The 18,574-nt window shown below is 42.3% G+C and overlaps 1 long non-coding RNA gene and 1 pseudogene across 1 annotated transcript; one reads left to right on the top strand and one right to left on the bottom strand.

The window, feature by feature from the left end:
- LOC130432417 (protein rapunzel-like) overlaps nt 1-18,574 on the bottom strand; it is a 126,392-nt pseudogene that overhangs the window by 90,840 nt on the left and 16,978 nt on the right.
- LOC130432422 (uncharacterized) lies at nt 4,602-6,405 on the top strand. The gene is made up of 6 exons (XR_008908466.1): nt 4,602-4,793; nt 5,098-5,210; nt 5,515-5,561; nt 5,664-5,849; nt 5,997-6,116; nt 6,200-6,405. It is a non-coding gene; the product is annotated as an uncharacterized LOC130432422 (long non-coding RNA).

Raw genomic sequence — 18,574 nt, 5'->3', positions numbered from 1 at the left:
CGTCTTAAATGAACTTAAAGAGTTGTGAGGAAATGAGATGCGCGGGACATCGCGTGAGATGCGCGGCTGTTCTTAAAGTGACAGGAGCACTGATGATGCCTGTCATTAATGTTCATCACAGAACAACGGGAACAGAGAAAATTGAAGCTTTAATGATGATTCATCTATATTTAATTACTAATAATACTAATCATTACTACTAATGAGTAGCAATTGAGAACCAGACTGTTTTTGATAAAAGGCACTTTCCTGAGAATTGAACTTAATAAATGTGAAAAAGACACTTTAATGTCTTCGTTTGTCATTCTGTATAGCAAAGCAGATGAGAGTAGATCATGATCAGAAACCCGATTAGAAATCATTATGGATAAAATCGAATCGTTTTGAATCGAAAATCTTTTTGAATCGAAAATCGATTATGAATCGAATCGTGGCCTCAAGAATCGGAATCGAATTGAATCGTGAGATGGTAAAAGATTCCCACCCCTAGAAGTTAGTGATACTAGCAAGTGATAGAAGATTGCTCAATCCATGCTCAATCAAATATAAAATAATGTGATCATCATCAATTATTAAACAGTGTGTAAATCAAAAGTAAAGAAAAGAAAGACTAGCAAGTGGATGAGAGACTACAGCAGGTGATGAGAAAGACTAGCAAGTGGATGAGAGACTACAGCAGGTGATGAAAGACTACAGCAGGTGATGAGAGACTACAGCAGGTGATGAGAAAGACTAGCAAGTGGATGAGAGACTACAGCAGGTGATGAGAAAGACTAGCAGGTGATGAAAGACTACAGCAGGTGATGAGAGACTACAGCAGGTGATGAGAAAGACTAGCAAGTGGATGAGAGACTACAGCAGGTGATGAGAAAGACTAGCAAGTGATGAAAGACTACAGCAGGTGATGAGAAAGACTAGCAAGTGGATGAGAGACTACAGCAGGTGATGAAAGACTACAGCAGGTGATGAGAGAGAAATATAACTAATATAGAAGGACATACCAGATAGACAGCAAGAGGTGAATAGTGTATGTTGTATGTTGACTCTGTGTATATGTATTGAGCATAATGTTAAAGATGTATAATGTTATCATGCTCAGTTGAGCAACGGTTATGCTCTTCATATCCAAAAAAAAGGTTGTGCTCAGTTGAGCACTGAGAGGATGTTAGCCTGCCTTGAAGATAATGTTAAAGATGTATTTTGACTGAAAGTAAAGTGTTACTGACTGTAATAAAAAAAAAAAACCTCTTCGAGTGATCCCTGTATTTGCATTAAATGTTCTGGGCTAAGCCCCGGAGGTCCTTCAATGCTGGAAACGCCCCTGGTCCGGGTTACAGTAGCGAGGTGGACGATATCAACGGGAGTTGAATCGATTGCCGTTGACTGTTTGATCGGCCAGTTCGCGTGTGACGGAGCAGGAAAGGGATTTTCTAGCTAGCAAAGCTAGGAAGCTATAGTTTCTCCGACGGCGGGATGGCGGCTGACTGATCGGCGCCGCACGTGTCTGGTTGCTAAAGGATACGAAAGCCTCTGAAAACGTCAGGATCTGAGGTACTGTTTGTGTGTTTCATTTTGTGCTTAAAAAGAAGTAAGCGAAGGGGCCAGTTGTGTTTTATTTGGCCTCCACGTTAGGGGTGGGTGATCTAGAAAAAAAAATTCAAATCACGATTTTTTCTAGATAGATCACGATTTTATCGCGGTTCTTATGGTTGGTTTTAAGACTATTTTGCAGATTAAAGGGATTCAATACAGCCAAACTAAGTCCCCATATAAAAATATAATCTTTACCATTTATATTTTGAAGAATATTTTAATCAAGTTAATATTTAATGCAAGTGCAAGACCATAAATCAGCTGTTAGCAAAAAACTTTACATTTCTCGGAGTAAAGATGTGGAATGGGCGTGGAGGATATATATTTTTGTCTTGGTATTTCGTAACGTGGATCTACGACTTTGAGCAGATTTTTAAAGCCCTCATTTTCCACAGTCTTTATGGGAATCATGTCTTTGGCCAGGTAAAATGCGTGTGTGTGCATAATAGTCTGAGTTAGAATACGGACTATTTTTGTTGTTAAACGGTCATACTAAGCGTTAACACGTTTAAGTTAATGTGAAAGCTTCTTTGACACATTTGTTTGCTTGTTGTAAAAATAAAAGGGGTCCAAAGCTCAGTTAAAGGGGCCTGCACAGAATTTTATTTTTCTGAGTGAAATTTGTTTTTCCCTCCATTGGTACAATCTATTTTCTTGTTTAATTATTTTGTTAATCAATATTGTATTATTTTACCTTTATAAAACCTGTTTCATATGATTTAGTTGAACAACTCAATTCAAATATTATTGCTTAGTTTCTAAGGTTTCGCAGCACTAAAATATAAAGGTAAGGAGCAAAGCAGTGTACAGTTAAGGAGTCATCCTATTCAATTTTAATATAACGTCGAGAGACACCGGGAAAGAACCAGGGATCTTGTCCCTTTTTGTTCTATAGGTTTGGTACACCTGAGACCAGAGGGGGCGCTACAATTTCATGAAACTTGATGATGATGATCGTTCGTTTGTTATACATCACAAACTCACCTTTTCCGAAAACGTTGAGTCGTCTCACCCGACAACCGCGACACTTCTTCTAGGACCGCTCATGCAGGCTCAGCTCAGGTGCCGGTCGCGTGCAGCGCTGCAGCCATGTAAACAGTTTGCCCTTCCCCTACTGACTTTAATTTTCGGTGACCGAATATGGAAGTGAATGAGGCTTTGCGTTGTTTTTTATCTAGGCCTACGTGAAATTCTGCGTCCATTGTACGATTTATTTTTTCCAACTCAGAAGGGCAATGTGAGTCGAGAAGGGCATATGGGCAGTTGCCCGGGCAACCTGAGCAACCCCCCTGTGCACGTCCCTGGATCTATCTGTATTTTCAAAGCTCACCAACAGCTTTATTTAGCTAGCCGGATAAAAAGCCACCTAGATACTAAATCTACCGCAGAATACGTAACGTCAATTGTAAAAAAAAAACTTTAATTGTCGGCGGAGGCTAACGTTAAATTACTCAGGCATTAGATTAACTTAACTGTCCTACTGGCGTCACGAGCAGTCACATGATTCTATCGTTACAGTTTAGTTACAATTAGAGCAAACATGTTTCAGTTAAACAATGTGACACTTTACAATTTCACTTAACTAGCAAAGACGGCATTAGGATAATGTGATATACTGTACATACCTCTGACTGTCAATCGTGTTTTGTGATGAGTCGACCGTCTTCGATGTGTCACACAGAGGTCGTCCCTTTAGCGCCCTCAGTGGACTTTCGTGTCCTAAAACTATAGAAATATGTACCTGCTAGAACGTATTTAGTGGCGCTGCGATCAGTGTGCAGAGGTACGTCTTACCCATGAGACCAGGTTGTCCAAATATGTTAAGAGGTGTTACATTTCCGTCACGCGCTTGCAGTATTCGACCAATCACTACGCACTTGTTAACTGGCCAATCATAGCACACCTCCCTTTTAAGAGGGATGAAGTTTGTTAAAAGTTTGCACGTTTTAGAGAGGCGGGCAAAGAAAAGACACAAACATGCACGTTATGTGGAAAATAAAGCGTTTTCAACCTTAAATCATGTTTACACATTGGATTACATCTAAAACAAACAATAATATTTATTTTATGTTATATGACTGACCCCTTTTAGCATAAAAATTACAATATGTAATGTTATTCTTTTGTTTTATGCCGAGCTGTTTTATCAGACTGCTGTTTTCATCTGCTTTCATGTTTCTGAAAAAATAGGCCTACATTTTTAAAAAGTCTTAAAACTAGTCCCAGACAACAATGAAAGTTTGAGTTGCCTTAACTAAAAATAATGTGCACTGACAAACCGTAAAATACGCCCGTGCCATTGCTTTGTCTCAACATGCACACCAGTCATGTTTTTACTGAGGCATTTTTATAAGTGACATATCTCCTAATTCAACAAGATATTTGGAAGAATGTCAGTAACTGAGCAGATCTTGTCCCCCATTTACTGCTAAAGTAGGGAAAATAAATACTAGTCAATAGGGAATGAGATCTGCTTGAGTACTGACATTCTTTCAAATATCTTCCTTTGTGTTTAGCAGAACAAAGAAATGCAGAACAAAGAAACAATCTGAGGGTGAGTAAATGATGACAGAATTTTCATTTTTGGGTGAACTAACCCTTTAAGCTAAGCCTTGTCTGTGAAACCGGGCTGTACTATATTAGAATATCATATTATTTTTAGTAAAATGTATTTGACACCTCAGTTAGGCTTAGTGTGACAACATGGCCCACATTTTAATTAGGACATAATGGTGGACGTGTTAAGAGCATTTTAGCTATACTCTACCATGAGGAATATTCTTTATTATAATAATGTGACATTTAGCCACACATCCCTTTTTTATTTGGCTCTAACTTGTTCTCTGTGCTGTTCGGGTAAATTCAGGTTCAGGTATGTACCATGCTTGTTTCTCCTCTAAAACGTGTTACGTGTGCACTATGTTCTATAAGAATGTTGATATGTTACTTTTTGCCTTTTTTTTTTATTTGCCATTTTCACCTGTGTGAAGGTTGAACTCCATCACTTCTCTCAGCCCAGAACTTCAGGATGTCTCTGACAATGTCTCAAGGTGACGGTATGACCGCTATCTCTGTCACCACAAACCCAAGGAGCAAATGGCCACTTCTGTCAGATTTTGGGTACCTTGTGCTACAGTCCAGTGTGTTCTGTAGCTCAGAAGCCGAAAAGAAAGCTGACAAATACTCAGACAACTCTTGGGGTGAGTTACTATATTTTTAATGTATTTTTAATCTTAATCAAATAGATGGCTTCTGTCCTGGATGCTGACTGTTCAATAGGCGTGTTATCTTAAAGGCACAGCAAGGACCTCTTCACCTACCTTCTATCACTACCCAGCGTCCAAAGAGGAATAGTTGTGTTTTTAATGTATTAATTTTTTTCATAAAACCTTCCTCAGCATTGAATATATTCACAATACAGCAAAAGCTCTTGTACGTTAGTGCTCAAAAAAGATGCATTTGTTAGTACACACTAGTACAAGTTATTTTACTTATTTTGTACAGATGTACAGATGATAGTGGGAGTTATCAATATTGTGTTGGTTATTCTCCTTGCAAGTTTCGGAATATATAGTGTACTTACGGACTGTTGAGCACCCTTTTGGCTTGGTGGTATGGTAAGCTCAATCTCATTCTTCTCAATATTAAATAATAAGTTTCCTTAAAGGTCCTTCTGTAAGCTTTCATGAAGAACCTTTGCATCCTGAAATAACCTTTCGGTTGCACCCAAAGTACTAAGAACCTATTACTGAAGGTTTTATCTGAGGACCAAAAACAACACTTTTTGTATGTTTATTTTATATAGTCCATATCATTATATGCTTGAATCTATTTAAGACATGGCTGTCAAACATTTAATTGCACTCATGTGCACATGTACTTTTCACTTTTCTTTCTTGTTTGCTTTGTATTTTCTTGCAGTTGGAATCGTGGGTGTTCTTGCTGCTAAGTTTAACAGTCCTTGTCTCGTAAGTGTGCATCAAAACCGTAACTTACATTTTGATCGTAACTTTTTACTTTCGATTTAGATTTTCAAGCATCATCAGTTTATTTTTGTTTGTGTGTTACAGCTGGTCATCACAGTGATTTTAAACATTGTTAGTGCTGGTCTGGCAATCGCCGCTGTTGTGCTGTATTCAGTGGATGTGGCAGTGGGCAGCTACCAGTGGTGTGATCACTATTACAATGATTCAACACCCTCTCCTGAACAGAGAACGGCCACAGAATTATGTCTGTACTACAAGCATCTCAATCAGGTGATTTTCTTGGTTTTCAGAAGATACTGTAAGACTTTGCTGTGTCAGATTTCACTACAATCAAACATCCAATTAATATATTTGTACTCATACTAATTAAGTGTTGTTGTGTTTTTGCTTTTGACACTGATGTTTTTGCTTCTCTAGATGATCCTCTGAGGTTTGGATATCATGATGATAGTTCTGGCAGTTCTTCAGCTCTGCGTAACCATCAGTTTCTGTGTTGTGACTCTGAAAGCTTTGTGCAAGAAGAGTGGGGCTGCAAAGGTATTATATTATTACCACAATAAACTTATCCTCTGTGATGATGGTGACGACAATTTCATTCGTGTACGTTTGTGGTTTTACAGTCTGTGGAGGACCCACAACTTTACAAGCCGCTCCTAGAAGATGCCGCTGCAAATCCTGCATGTTAGAGACACAATGAGCATGGAAAAGAAAGCGATGTATTGCAACACAATAATCAAGTTACATGTTAATTCTTTCGGATAAGTTGCAATGGCTTTTAAAGAAATCAATAGAGCACTTTGGTCACACCCCTTTTCCTTTTATATAACACCTATGTAGAAAAAATATAAATATTCAGTAAGAGAGTAGATCAATGCTCTCACTTTTTACAACTGACCTTATATATAAATGAAGGTCGTTTTTTGCTTTTGACTACTTTATTTTCTACTAAGCGTGCCTTAATGTATGCTGGTGTGGTATAAATATCTATTTTTAATTTTATGTGAAAATCAAGCTTTCATCTATTACATGTAAAGATTGATTTTCTGTGGTTGCATCATTGTTCCTCAAGGTGGGGCTAAGATCCTCAAATATATATTGTTGCCACCGAGAAAGTTAAACAGAGCCACCAGTCAGGTCCCATAAATTTATTTTCCATTCCACCATGACATATATGGGTGAATTTAAATTTAATGGAACCTCTTTAAAGGAATAAATAACTGACAGCTCCTTAAGACTCAGCGTGAAGTACTTATTTCTATGTTATCCTTATTGCACACATGCTAACCAAACAAATAGATTGAGAATAAATGACCTTGATGTGAAATCATTTTACATGACAAGAAATTGTATGTGTGTGCAATTGAACAATTTTGGAAGAAAAAACACTTGACAGCATGTTATGACAACAAGACCAATCAGAATCAAGTTTTCCGGAAAGCTATGTTATGCATGTATATAAACTGTAGGGAAATAAAAAGTGGATGATAAGCTCAATATGGAGTCTGTACAACATACTAGTTTAATGATGGACAAATCAGGATTAAACAGCATGAAAATCAAGAGTTTTTTGGCATGCTAATACATATTACAGTAACAAATCTCCCAACTAATATTCATCAATGTGTTTGGTTAGTATTTTAGATGTCAAAGTAGCAGTGGTTGTGCTTCAGTAAAATTATGATGATTTTTGTTTCTCACTTTTGTTCCTCACATATCTTTTAAAAACATCAGTCAGCAGATGTCAGCGATTCAGAATCCTTGACTTTCAAATAGAAAATCCAGAGTTTACTACAGTCACAGAAAAAATTAAAAGACCATTCCAATTTTTCCTTTGATCAATTTCTTTGATTTGTGACCATCCTGTGTCTGTTGATTAAAAAAAATCAAACCTCAGAGATGACAGTCATCCAACAGCAATGTGAAAGTGACAATGTTCAATGTGATCTGCTGATGAAAATCCAGGTTAAATCTACATAAAAAAACTTTTCTGGAGTATAACTTTAAAACAGTGGTGGGCATAGATACATTTTTTTAATCTAGATTTAAATGGCTCATTTGAATTCTGCCGAAAGCATTCAGAATATGTGTGCTACCCAAATAATGACTAAAAGTAAGTCTTTGAGAACGGTTTCTCAAGCCAGGTGGCGCATTAGACCAGGGGCTTATCTCCTGTTTCCAAAATGTATCACAAACTGCTTGAGAAAGCTTCTACTATTGATAATTTGTGATGAAAATTAAATTATGTTCAATAAGATGTACTTGTGTTTACTTCCACATTAGCTAAAGGATGCTTTGCGTTTAGGTGGTACTTGAGACTGGAAGAGCTCCTACAGTACATTTACATTTAGTCATTTAGCAGACGCTTTTATCCAAAGCGACTTACAAAGAGTGAGGGAGCAACAAGCCATATGTCATACAGGAGCCATAATACATTAGATCTCAATACAAAGTTACTGGTTTTAACTAGACTTAACTCAACAGAGACCCCCATAGACCAATATGAAGTTTCCATTGAAACCTATACAATTTTAGTGGATGTTTAGTCTGGTATTTTGGCAGAAGCTATAGTATAGTTATCATGGTCAATGTTAAGGTTCAAACGCAATACTTCGGATTCCTGCTGTATCTGATGGGTGTGTCGAGAGATTATACAGGAGAACCGACACATGATCAGAAGTAACACTACTCGACACAGATCAGCGCAAACTAGTTTTTATTTCTTTCTTTTTTTGCCATTTGTGATCGATTCAAGGGGAGTTTTGTTCGTGAGAATAATAATATCTTCTGTAAACGTGAATAATGTAGTTCGTCTCTGTCTCAACTCTTTCTCATGGGAGCTGAAGTTTTAAGGCGTTTCTCTTCAGACCCACATTTCTCGTGACTTAGATACTTTTTTTAAAACACGACCAAGTTACACATCTGATCAATTATTTACGCAAAATCATCTCTTGTCTCTGTAAATCCATCACTTTAATAATATTTGTTGTCAAAAACTGATGACTCGTTTGCTCGCTCTGCTGTGCCCTAAACCAGGAAGTGTTTCATATGACAACAGCTTTCACTGTTCCAATCTACAATATAAGATGAATAAAATGAAATAATGTAAATAATAAACGTTAACGTATGTTTTTGAGAGACCTTTCCTTCGTCTTGACTTGCACGTGTGATTGATTATATCGGAGGCCTATACCTGCAGCTGTATCACAACTTTATATTATATGTGTTTGGTTAAATAAGCTAACTGAATTAAATGCGTATGCTAGTATACATTAACCTCACAAAACAGTGTAAACACGACATTTTATCAGTGTGCTGGTGGAATTAAAACGCGTAACGTTAAGTTACATGCTGTAAAACAAAGCACTCTTGGTTAGAGGAACAGACCCTCTTCATTTAATAACACTTTTTTAACACTTACTGTAACGTTAGCCACTTAACACATTGTGTGATTTGTGTCCACACATCTTTAAAACTGGTAACGTTTATCAAAATGCATAGAGGCCTACATCGTGCTTGCTATAAATGGGAAACTTGTGGACGGAGTGGGATTTATTGTCGTGGTGTGACATTTTTGGAAACATTATTGCTTGAATCAGAGATTTAGTTGTGAAAAAAGTTATACAAAAAGCTGATAACAATATTTTATAAATGCAGGTGTATAGAAAGAAGCTGACATGATGTTTTTCTGCTCTTGTTGTCATGGTTACTGTAGTGCTTTGGAAAACGTTCTTGCTGGGCTAGTTGAACCTGAATGTTAGTGAAGCATGTGTGGTATATTGTGAAGATTTATTTAGACTTTTCTGTCCTCATGTTAGATGCTACTGTGTCATGTTTTTAGCTCACCCAAAAAATCATTCCAAACCTGTTCGACTTTCTTCTGTAGAACACAAAATGAGATATTTTGAAGAATGTCAATGTCTTTCCTCTATTGACTTCCATTGCATGGACACAAAACCACTGAGACATTTCTCAAATTATCTTCTTAAGTGTTTCACAGAAGAAGGAGCCCAATTTGGATTTTAAACCAAATCAGTGTGAATAAATGATGACGGAAGTTAAAAGGATCATTTTAAATTCCATCACAACGATTCACATGTAGCTGTACTATCATCAACAATGGTCATGAATAGCAGTTGTTTAATGTTTTGCTCCCAGTCTGTTCACACCTGCCTATTTATTTGTTATTAAACGAGTAAAACCATGCCAAACCTTGGAACATTGGCCATTCTCTGTGCTAAATTAATGAGGTTTCCAACTGAGAGGCTTTAAGCAGAAGCTTTTAGATCAAAAGGTAAGAACTTTAGGAACAAAATACCTGTGCCTCTTGTAAAAGAGGCTTTGTTGCGCTATGTTATGTAAGCGTCTCCATTTCGACTGGTCCAGTTATTTCCAGTTGAAATGCTTTTTTCTTGTATTGCAATCCTGTTGTGTGGTTACAGCAAGTGAGTGTTTAAAAAGACTATTTGCTGTTTCTTTCAATGTTTGTCTGAATTTGAATGAATGCATCCGTCTGTGTTGTGTATCTATAGGTGTGGTCGTCAGAAATACACATTATACTGTACGTCTCTTACCATGTGTACATAGACCTGGCATGTATTGTTCGGCTATTGTTGATCTTTTGCTTTCTAACAGTAGTTGTGCGGTTTCTTGTTTCTTTTCTTTGCACTTTTTCAGCGAGCCCACCATCATCCACTACAGCCTTTAGAGGAAACCAACACTGACACGTGTAAGTTCTTGTTCCAGGCATCCCTCAAAAAATGGTTTTGGTTTATGAAGGTTTTAATGTACATGCACACTTTGTAGTGCACTAGTATTGTCATACTAGAAGACAGTTGGTATTTGGACATTGTGCCGGAGGGCAAGCATTCATTATTTCCAGGCACGAAAGCCTTAAAGTATGGGTGTAACTTTTTGCATATGTGGCTATTTGCACCATTATTTTTTGTAAACCACTAGCAATATGTCTACAAAGCACACATCCAGTTTGTAACATGCGTAACAACAAAATAGGACAGTTTACATGATTTCTAAATAAATCAGGGTCTTTTTGTAAAAGTATAAAAGGATAGTAAATGAAAAATCTCTCATTATTTACTCACCTTCAGGTGGTTCAAAATTACTCGCTACCATAGTTTTTCCTACTAGTAGTCAATAGTGCCTCACAACGTTTTGGTTACAAACATTTCTTCAAAAAAAAATTGAAATCTTCTTTCAAAGCACAAGTATAATCATACATACATCATGTTGTGCCTTTAATATTTTCCAGATGCCAAGATTAGAGATTGTTGACATGATCACCTGCACATTGTCCCCAAAATATAGTATTTTCTCACAGCTCCAAAAGATCTGCTTCCACACTGTGGCCAGCTAAACTGTTGCCTGAAGACTCGTCTACTTTTATTATTTGGTGTAATAAATTAAAAAAATCACATTCCCTCTATATTTGTGAACTTGTGGTGTTTCTACATTTTTTGCATGTCATATTCAATTCAATTTTATTTACAGTTGAAAGAAAAAGTATGTGAACCCTTTGGGCTTACTTGGATTTCTTCATAAATTGGTCATAAAATGTGTTTGGATCTTCATCTAAGTCACAACAATAGAGAAACACAGTCTGCTTAAACTAATACCGCACAAACATTATACGTTTTCATGTTTTTATTGAACACAACATGTAAACATTCATAGTGCAGGGTGGAAAAAGTATGTGAAACCCTAGGCTAATGACTTCTCCATGAGCTAATTGGAGCCAGGAGTCAGCCAACCTGGGGTCCAATCAGTGTGATGAGATTGGATGTGTTGATTAAAGCTGGCCTGTCCAATACAAAACACACCAGTTTTGAATTTGCTGTTCTGAAGAAGCGTTGTCTGATGTGAACCATGCCTCGCACAAAAGAGCTCTCAGAAGACCTACGATCAAGAATTGTTGACTTACATAAAGCTGGAAAGGGCTACAAAAGTGTATCTAAAAGCCTTGATGTCCATGTGTCCACGGTAAGACAGATTGTCTACAAATGGAGAAAGTTCAGCACTGTTGCTACACTCCCTAGGCGTGGTCGTCCTGTAAAGATGACTGCAAGAGCACAGCGCAGAATGCTCAATGAGGTGAAGAAGAATCCTAGAGTGTCAGCTAAACACTTACAGAAATCTCTGGCACATGCTAACATTTTTGTTGACAAATCTACAATAAGGAAAACATTAAACAAGAATGGACTTCATGGGAGGACAACACGGAGGAAGCCACTCCTGTCCAAAAAAAACATTGCAGCACGTTTGAAGTTTGCAAAAGAGCACCTGGATGTTCCACAGCACTACTGGCAAAACATTCTGTGGACAGATGAAACCAAAATTGAGTTGTTTGAAAAGAACACACAACGCTATGTGTGGAGAACAAAAGGCACAGCACACCAGCATCAAACCTCATCCCAACTGTGAAATATGGTGGAGGGGGCATCATGGTTTGGGGCTGCTTTGCTGCCTCAGGCCCTGGACGGATTACTGTCATCGATGGAAAAATGAATTCCAAAGTTTATCAAGACATTTTGCAGGAAAGCTTAAGACCATCTGTTTGCCAACTGAAGCTTAACAGAGGATGGACGATGCAACAGGACAACGACCCAAATCATAGAAGTAAATCAACAACAGAATGGCTTCAACAGAAGAAAATACGCCTTCTGGAGTGGCCCAGTCAGAGTCCTGACCTCAACCCGATTGAGATGCTGTGGCATGACCTCAAGAGAGCGAATCACACCAGACATCCCAAGAATATTGCTGAACTGAAACCCTTTTGTAAAGAGGAATGGTCCAAAATTTCTCCTGACCGTTGTACAGGTCTGATCTGCAACTATAGGAAACGTTTGGTTGAGGTTATTGCTGCCAAAGGAGGGTCAACCAGTTATTAAACCCAAAGGTTCACATACTTTTTCCACCATGCACTATGAATGTTTACATGTTGTGTTCAATAAAAACATGAAAACTTATAATGTTTGTGCGGTATTAGTTTAAGCAGACTGTGTTTCTCTATTGTTGTGACTTAGATGAAGATCAGAACACATTTTATGACCAATTTATGAAGAAATCCAAGTAAGCCCAAAGGGTTCACATACTTTTTCTTTCAACTCTATATGCCACTTTTTACAATTTACAACGGGAAGAAAACAAAACTAAAAGAAAAACACAGGAATGGGTAGAATACAGTACATTACATGTATAGAAAGAGTAAGACCATTCTAATAAAGCAACGTTGATGAAATTCACAGAATCCTGAGCTATTCTAATATCAGGTTCCGGGTGAGCAAGCCAACACGGCCCATTGGCAAGGAACCAAAACTTCAATGATGAATAAATCCAGAAGAAAACCTCGGGAGAGGTGAGCCAGGTCTCCTGTGACGTGTTACAGCTGCACTCAGTAACTTTGATTAAAAGTAGCTCAGTAATTCCTTTTGATTAGTGCTTATTAGTTTATATTAAGAGCTTAGTAGTTTATACATTCATATTTGTTTGAAGCTGTCTGATTTTGTTAAGACTGCTTTCGGGACCGATATCAAATAACAGAGGAATGTTTTAGGGAGGAATAATAGCAGATGTGTAATGTAACTGAGTGCAGCTAAAACTTCAAACCTCCCATGCAAAAAAAATACTAGGGACTGAAAATACTGGTTAGCATTAAAGTAACAAGTAGTCCGTCTTTCTCTGTTTCTTAAGATTTCAGCTTTGACTGTAGTTCCTTTTCATATTTTTTATAGCTGTGGTGTGAAGGGGATTTCAGCTCATAAACATCTAAAACAGGAATTAAACAGCTTTATAGGTAGGCTAGATAATATAATAACCATTGGCCTCCATCATCATATTAATAAGGTAGTTTCCATCCATCCATCCATCCATCCATCTTCTTCCGCTTATCCGGGGCCGGGTCGCGGGGGCAGCAGTCTAAGCAGGGATGCCCAGACTTCCCTCTCCCTAGACACTTCCTCCAGCTCTTCCGGGGGGACACCGAGGCGTTCCCAGGCCAGCCGGGAGACATAGTCCCTCCAGCGTGTCCTAGGTCTTCCCCAGGGTCTTCTCCCGGTGGGACATGCCCGGAACACCTTCCCGGGAAGGCGTCCAGGGGGCATCCGGAAAAGATGCCCGAGCCACCTCAGCTGGCCCCTCTCGATGTGGAGGAGCAGCGGATCTAGTCTGAGCTCCTCCCGAGTGACCGAGCTTCTCACCCTATCTCTAAGGGATCGCCCGGCCACCCTGCGGAGAAAGCTCATTTCGGCCGCTTGTATCCGCGATCTTGTCCTTTCGGTCATGACCCACAGCTCATGACCATAGGTGAGAGTAGGAACGTAGATTGACCGGTAAATCGAGAGCTTCGCCTTGCGGCTCAGCTCCTTCTTCACCACGACAGACCGGTACAGCGTCTGCATTACTGCAGAAGCTGCCCCGATCCGTCTGTCAATCTCCCGTTCCATCCTTCCCTCACTCGTGACCAAGACCCCCAGATACTTGAACTCCTCCACTTGAGGCAGGAACTCTCCACCTACCTGAAGTGAGCAAGCCACCCTTTTCCGACTGAGAACCATGGCCTCAGATTTGGAGGTGCTGATTCTCATCCCAGCCGCTTCACACTCGGCTGCAAACCGTCCCAGTGCATGCTGAAGGTCCTGGTCTGATGGGGCCAACACGATGACATCATCCGCAAAGAGCAGAGATGAAATCGTGTGGTCCCCAAACCCGACGCCCTCCGGCCCCTGGCTGCGCCTAGAAATTCTGTCCATAAAAATTATGAACAGAACCGGCGACAAAGGGCAACCCTGACGGAGTCCAACATGCACCGGAGACAAGCCTGACTTACTGCCGGCAATGCGAACCAAGCTCCTACTCCGGTCGTACAGGGATCGGATGGCCCTTAGCAAAGGGTCCCGAATCCCATACTCCCGGAGCACCCTCCACAAGATGCCGCGAGGGACACAGTCGAATGCCTTCTCCAAATCCACAAAACACATGTGGATTGGTTGGGCAAACTCCCATGAACCCTCCAGCACCCTGGAGAGGGTATAGAGCTGGTCCAGTGTTCCACGACCGGGACGGAAACCACACTGTTCTTCCTGAATCTGAGGTTCTACTATCGGCCGGATTCTCCTCTCCAGTACCCTGGCATAGACTTTCCCGGGGAGGCTGAGAAGTGTGATGCCCGATAGTTGGAGCACACCCTCCGGTCCCCCTTCTTAAAAAGAGGGACCACCACCCCGGTCTGCCAGTCCAAGGGCACTGTCCCCGACCGCCACGCGATGCTGCAGAGGCGTGTCAGCCAAGACAGCCCCACAACATCCAGAGACTTGAGGTACTCAGGGCGGATCTCATCCACCCCCGGTGCCTTGCCACCGAGGAGTTTCTTGACTACCTCGGTGACTTCAGCCCGGGTGATGGGCGAGTCCGCCTCTGAGCCCTCTGCCTCTGCTTCCTCAAAGGAAGATGTGACAGCGGGATTGAGGAGATCCTCGAAGTATTCCTTCCACCGCCCGATGATATCCCCGGTCGAGGTCAACAGCTGCCCCCCTCCACTGTAAACAGTGTTGATAGGGCACTGCTTCCCCCTCCTGAGGCGCCGGATGGTTTGCCAGAATCTCTTCGAGGCTGACCGATAGTCTTTCTCCATGGCCTCACCGAACTCCTCCCAGGCCCGAGTTTTTGCCTCCCCAACCACCCGGGCTGCAGTCCGCTTGGCCTGTCGGTACCTGTCTGTAGTAGAGTAGGCGGGGCGAGACCGTGGTTCGAGTCCGGTGAGTAATTGTGAATTAGCGCCAGCTGTGCGCACACCGGGCTCGAATCACGTAGGAGATGGGAGCATAAAAGGAACGAGCGACCGGACCGTCGAAGAGAGAGGACCGGGCCCGAACTTATGTTATGTTTGTATTTATATATGTAGTAGAGTAGGCGGGGCGAGACCGTGGTTCGAGTCCGGTGAGTAATTGTGAATTAGCGCCAGCTGTGCGCACACCGGGCTCGAATCACGTAGGAGATGGGAGCATAAAAGGAACGAGCGACCGGACCGTCGAAGAGAGAGGACCGGGCCCGAACTTATGTTATGTTTGTATTTATATTATGTTTTGTTCGCCGGCGGTCGTCCGTGAGGGGCCGCCGGCTGTTATATTACTTTATTAAATGTTTTAATGTCTGCCGGTTCCCGACTCCTTCCTTCCATACTTGAATCGTGTTACATTGGTGCCGAAACCCGGGAGGAAGGAGAGACATGCTGTCGGAGAGTCCTCGCCGCCGAGTGGCCTCGCGGTGCCGGAGAGTTCGGGCAGCGCGGACGAAGGGCGTCCGCCAGTGGCTGCCCGAAGCGGTGGCTCTGGGGAAACGGAAGTGCACAGTGCGGCCACCGTCAAAACTTCGGTGGAACGGCGACCTTTGCTGCCGCGCCCCTGGGTCGAGGTGGGGTGGCTTTCGTCCAAGTGGGAGCGGGGGGGTTGCCGCCGTCCGCCAGAGGCCGGAGCCTGTGTCCGTCCCCCGAGGGGGAGGAGCAGGGGGCGGAAGTGCCGGGTGAGCCACCGCCTGCCAGAGGCCGGAGCCTGCGTCCGTCCGCCCAAGGGGGAGGAACAGGGGACGGGGAACCCGCCCCGACTCCCGGATAAAGGAGGAGCCACCGCCGGCCGCCAGGGGGCGGACGGTCGAGCCGTCCACCGAAGCCCCAGGGCCACCGCAAGGCACCGCGAAGGAGAGTACTCCGGCTGGTTGAGGAACGAGCGGCAGCATGTCGGGGAACCGGATTTTTTTTTTTTTCCTCTCTCCCCTCTCTCTTTCCGGTCGCTCCGAGGGCTCCCGTCTCCGTTGTCTCGTCTCGTCGCTGCATACCCCCCACCCCACCCCCCCCGAGGGAGGGGGAGGGAGCTTGCACAGTCGCGGGGGTACCCCCCGGCCTGTGAGGGGTGATGGGGGTATGTAGTAGAGTAGGCGGGGCGAGACCGTGGTTCGAGTCCGGTGAGTAATTGTGAATTAGCGCCAGCTGTGCGCACACCGGGCTCGAATCACGTAGGAGATGGGAGCATAAAAGGAACGAGCGACCGGACCGTCGAAGAGAGAGGACCGGGCCCGAACTTATGTTATGTTTGTATTTATATTATGTTTTGTTCGCCGGCGGTCGTCCGTGAGGGGCCGCCGGCTGTTATATTACTTTATTAAATGTTTTAATGTCTGCCGGTTCCCGACTCCTTCCTTCCATTTTATTGAGATGTGTTACACTGTCATTTGCCTCGGGAGTCCCCGAGGCAAATGACAGGTACCGACAGGCCAAGCGCTTTCCAGCACCCCTCCCAGAGTCTCCAAGAAGGCCGGGTACTCTACACTGCCATTTGGCCCATAGGCACAAACGACAGTGAGAGACCTACCCCCGACCCGAAGGCGCAGGGAAAAGACCCTCTCGTTCACCGGGGTAAACTCCAACATATGACGGCTGAGCTGGGGGGCTATAAGCAAACCCACACCAGCCCGCCGCCTCTCACCCTGGGCAACTCCAGAGTAGTGAAGAGTCCATCCTCCCTCGAGAAGTGTGGTTCCAGAGCCCAAGCTGTGCGTAGAGGTGATCCCGACTATCTCTAGTCGGAATCTCTGAACCTCACGCACAATCTCCGGCTCCTTCCCCGCCAGAGAGGTGACGTTCCATGTCCCTAGACCTAGATTCCGCGTCCAGGGATCGGGTTGTCGAGGCCCCTGCCTTCGACTACCACCCGATCCACTTTGCACCGGCCCCTTACGGTCCCTCCTGTAGGTGGTGGGTCTACGGGAGGGTGGCCCCACGTCGCTCCTTCGGGCTGAGACCGGCCGGACCCCATGGGGGAAGGCCCGACCACCAGGCACTCGCATACGAGCCCCAACCCCGGGCCTGGCTCCAGGGTGGGGCCCCGGCTGCGCCATGCCGGGCGACGTCACGGTCCTCGATATTGTCGTCATCATAAGGTTATTTTGAACCGCTTTTGGTCTGACCCGTCGCCTAGGACCTGTTTGCCTTGGGAGACCCTACCAGGGGCATATAGCCCCAGACAACATAGCTCCTAGGGTCTTTCGGGTACTCAAACCCCTCCACCACGATAAGGTGGCAGTTCAAGGAGAGGTTTACATATTATTTCAAATTTTCCTTTTTTGGTTTAATAATGGCTTGCCTGAAAATATTGGGTCTTGAAAACGTATGAGTTTGCTTTTATGATACTGCATATGACTGTTATTTATTGAAGCAATGGGCAGTCATCTTCTATTAAGAAAGTGAAATGCAAAATGGCACTGAGTTTGTAAAACAGAAATGCCTTTCTGAATTGAAATGTGCATTTTTATTAATGTATGTACAGCGTGTGATGCAAAATCAAAAGAATAAAAGAGGTCAATAAAATAATTTTCATTTACCATTTTCCATCATTTAAATACGAAATTAAAACAAAATGTGTTTAACGTGGTCAATCAAAAATTGTAGCAACAATTTTCAATTCATTGTTACATTGTTTATATAGACTCACTCAGTCAAGTGTTGAAAAACATCTGTTGGACTTTACTTGCAATGGTACATTTGGGTGTCTACTTTTAATTTTGACAGTCGATCCCACTGATCTGGATTTTGTTGTGTAATTTGCCCAAACAAGACCAAAATCTTTTTAACCTTTTTGATGGCCCGTGCATATAAATGCACAAGTGATGCTCCTTGATATTTTACCCGTGGTCTAGGTTTCCAGTTCATCTCAGGTTACTTTTAAGATCTCGTTTTGAGAAAACAAATATGACCCTTATAGAAGGCTGCATTGATTTAAGTATTGATTTTTATGTTGTGGCTTTACCTTTACATTTAGGCATTTGGCAGACACTTTTATCCAAAGTGACTTACATTGCATCATGCTATACATGTTAAGTGTTTTCTTTGATATACAAGTGCTTATGGGTATAAGGCCAAGCTACTTTTTCAAGATCTAAGTTAGTTTGAAGTGCTGGAGTTAAATTGGACTTGCTCGCACATTTTCTCTTAA

Source organism: Triplophysa dalaica, chromosome 12 (assembly GCF_015846415.1).
Source record: "Triplophysa dalaica isolate WHDGS20190420 chromosome 12, ASM1584641v1, whole genome shotgun sequence".
Lineage (NCBI taxonomy): Eukaryota > Metazoa > Chordata > Actinopteri > Cypriniformes > Nemacheilidae > Triplophysa > Triplophysa dalaica.
The sequence above is the reverse complement of the archived record's forward strand: the minus strand, read 5'-3'. Positions and strand labels throughout refer to the sequence as shown.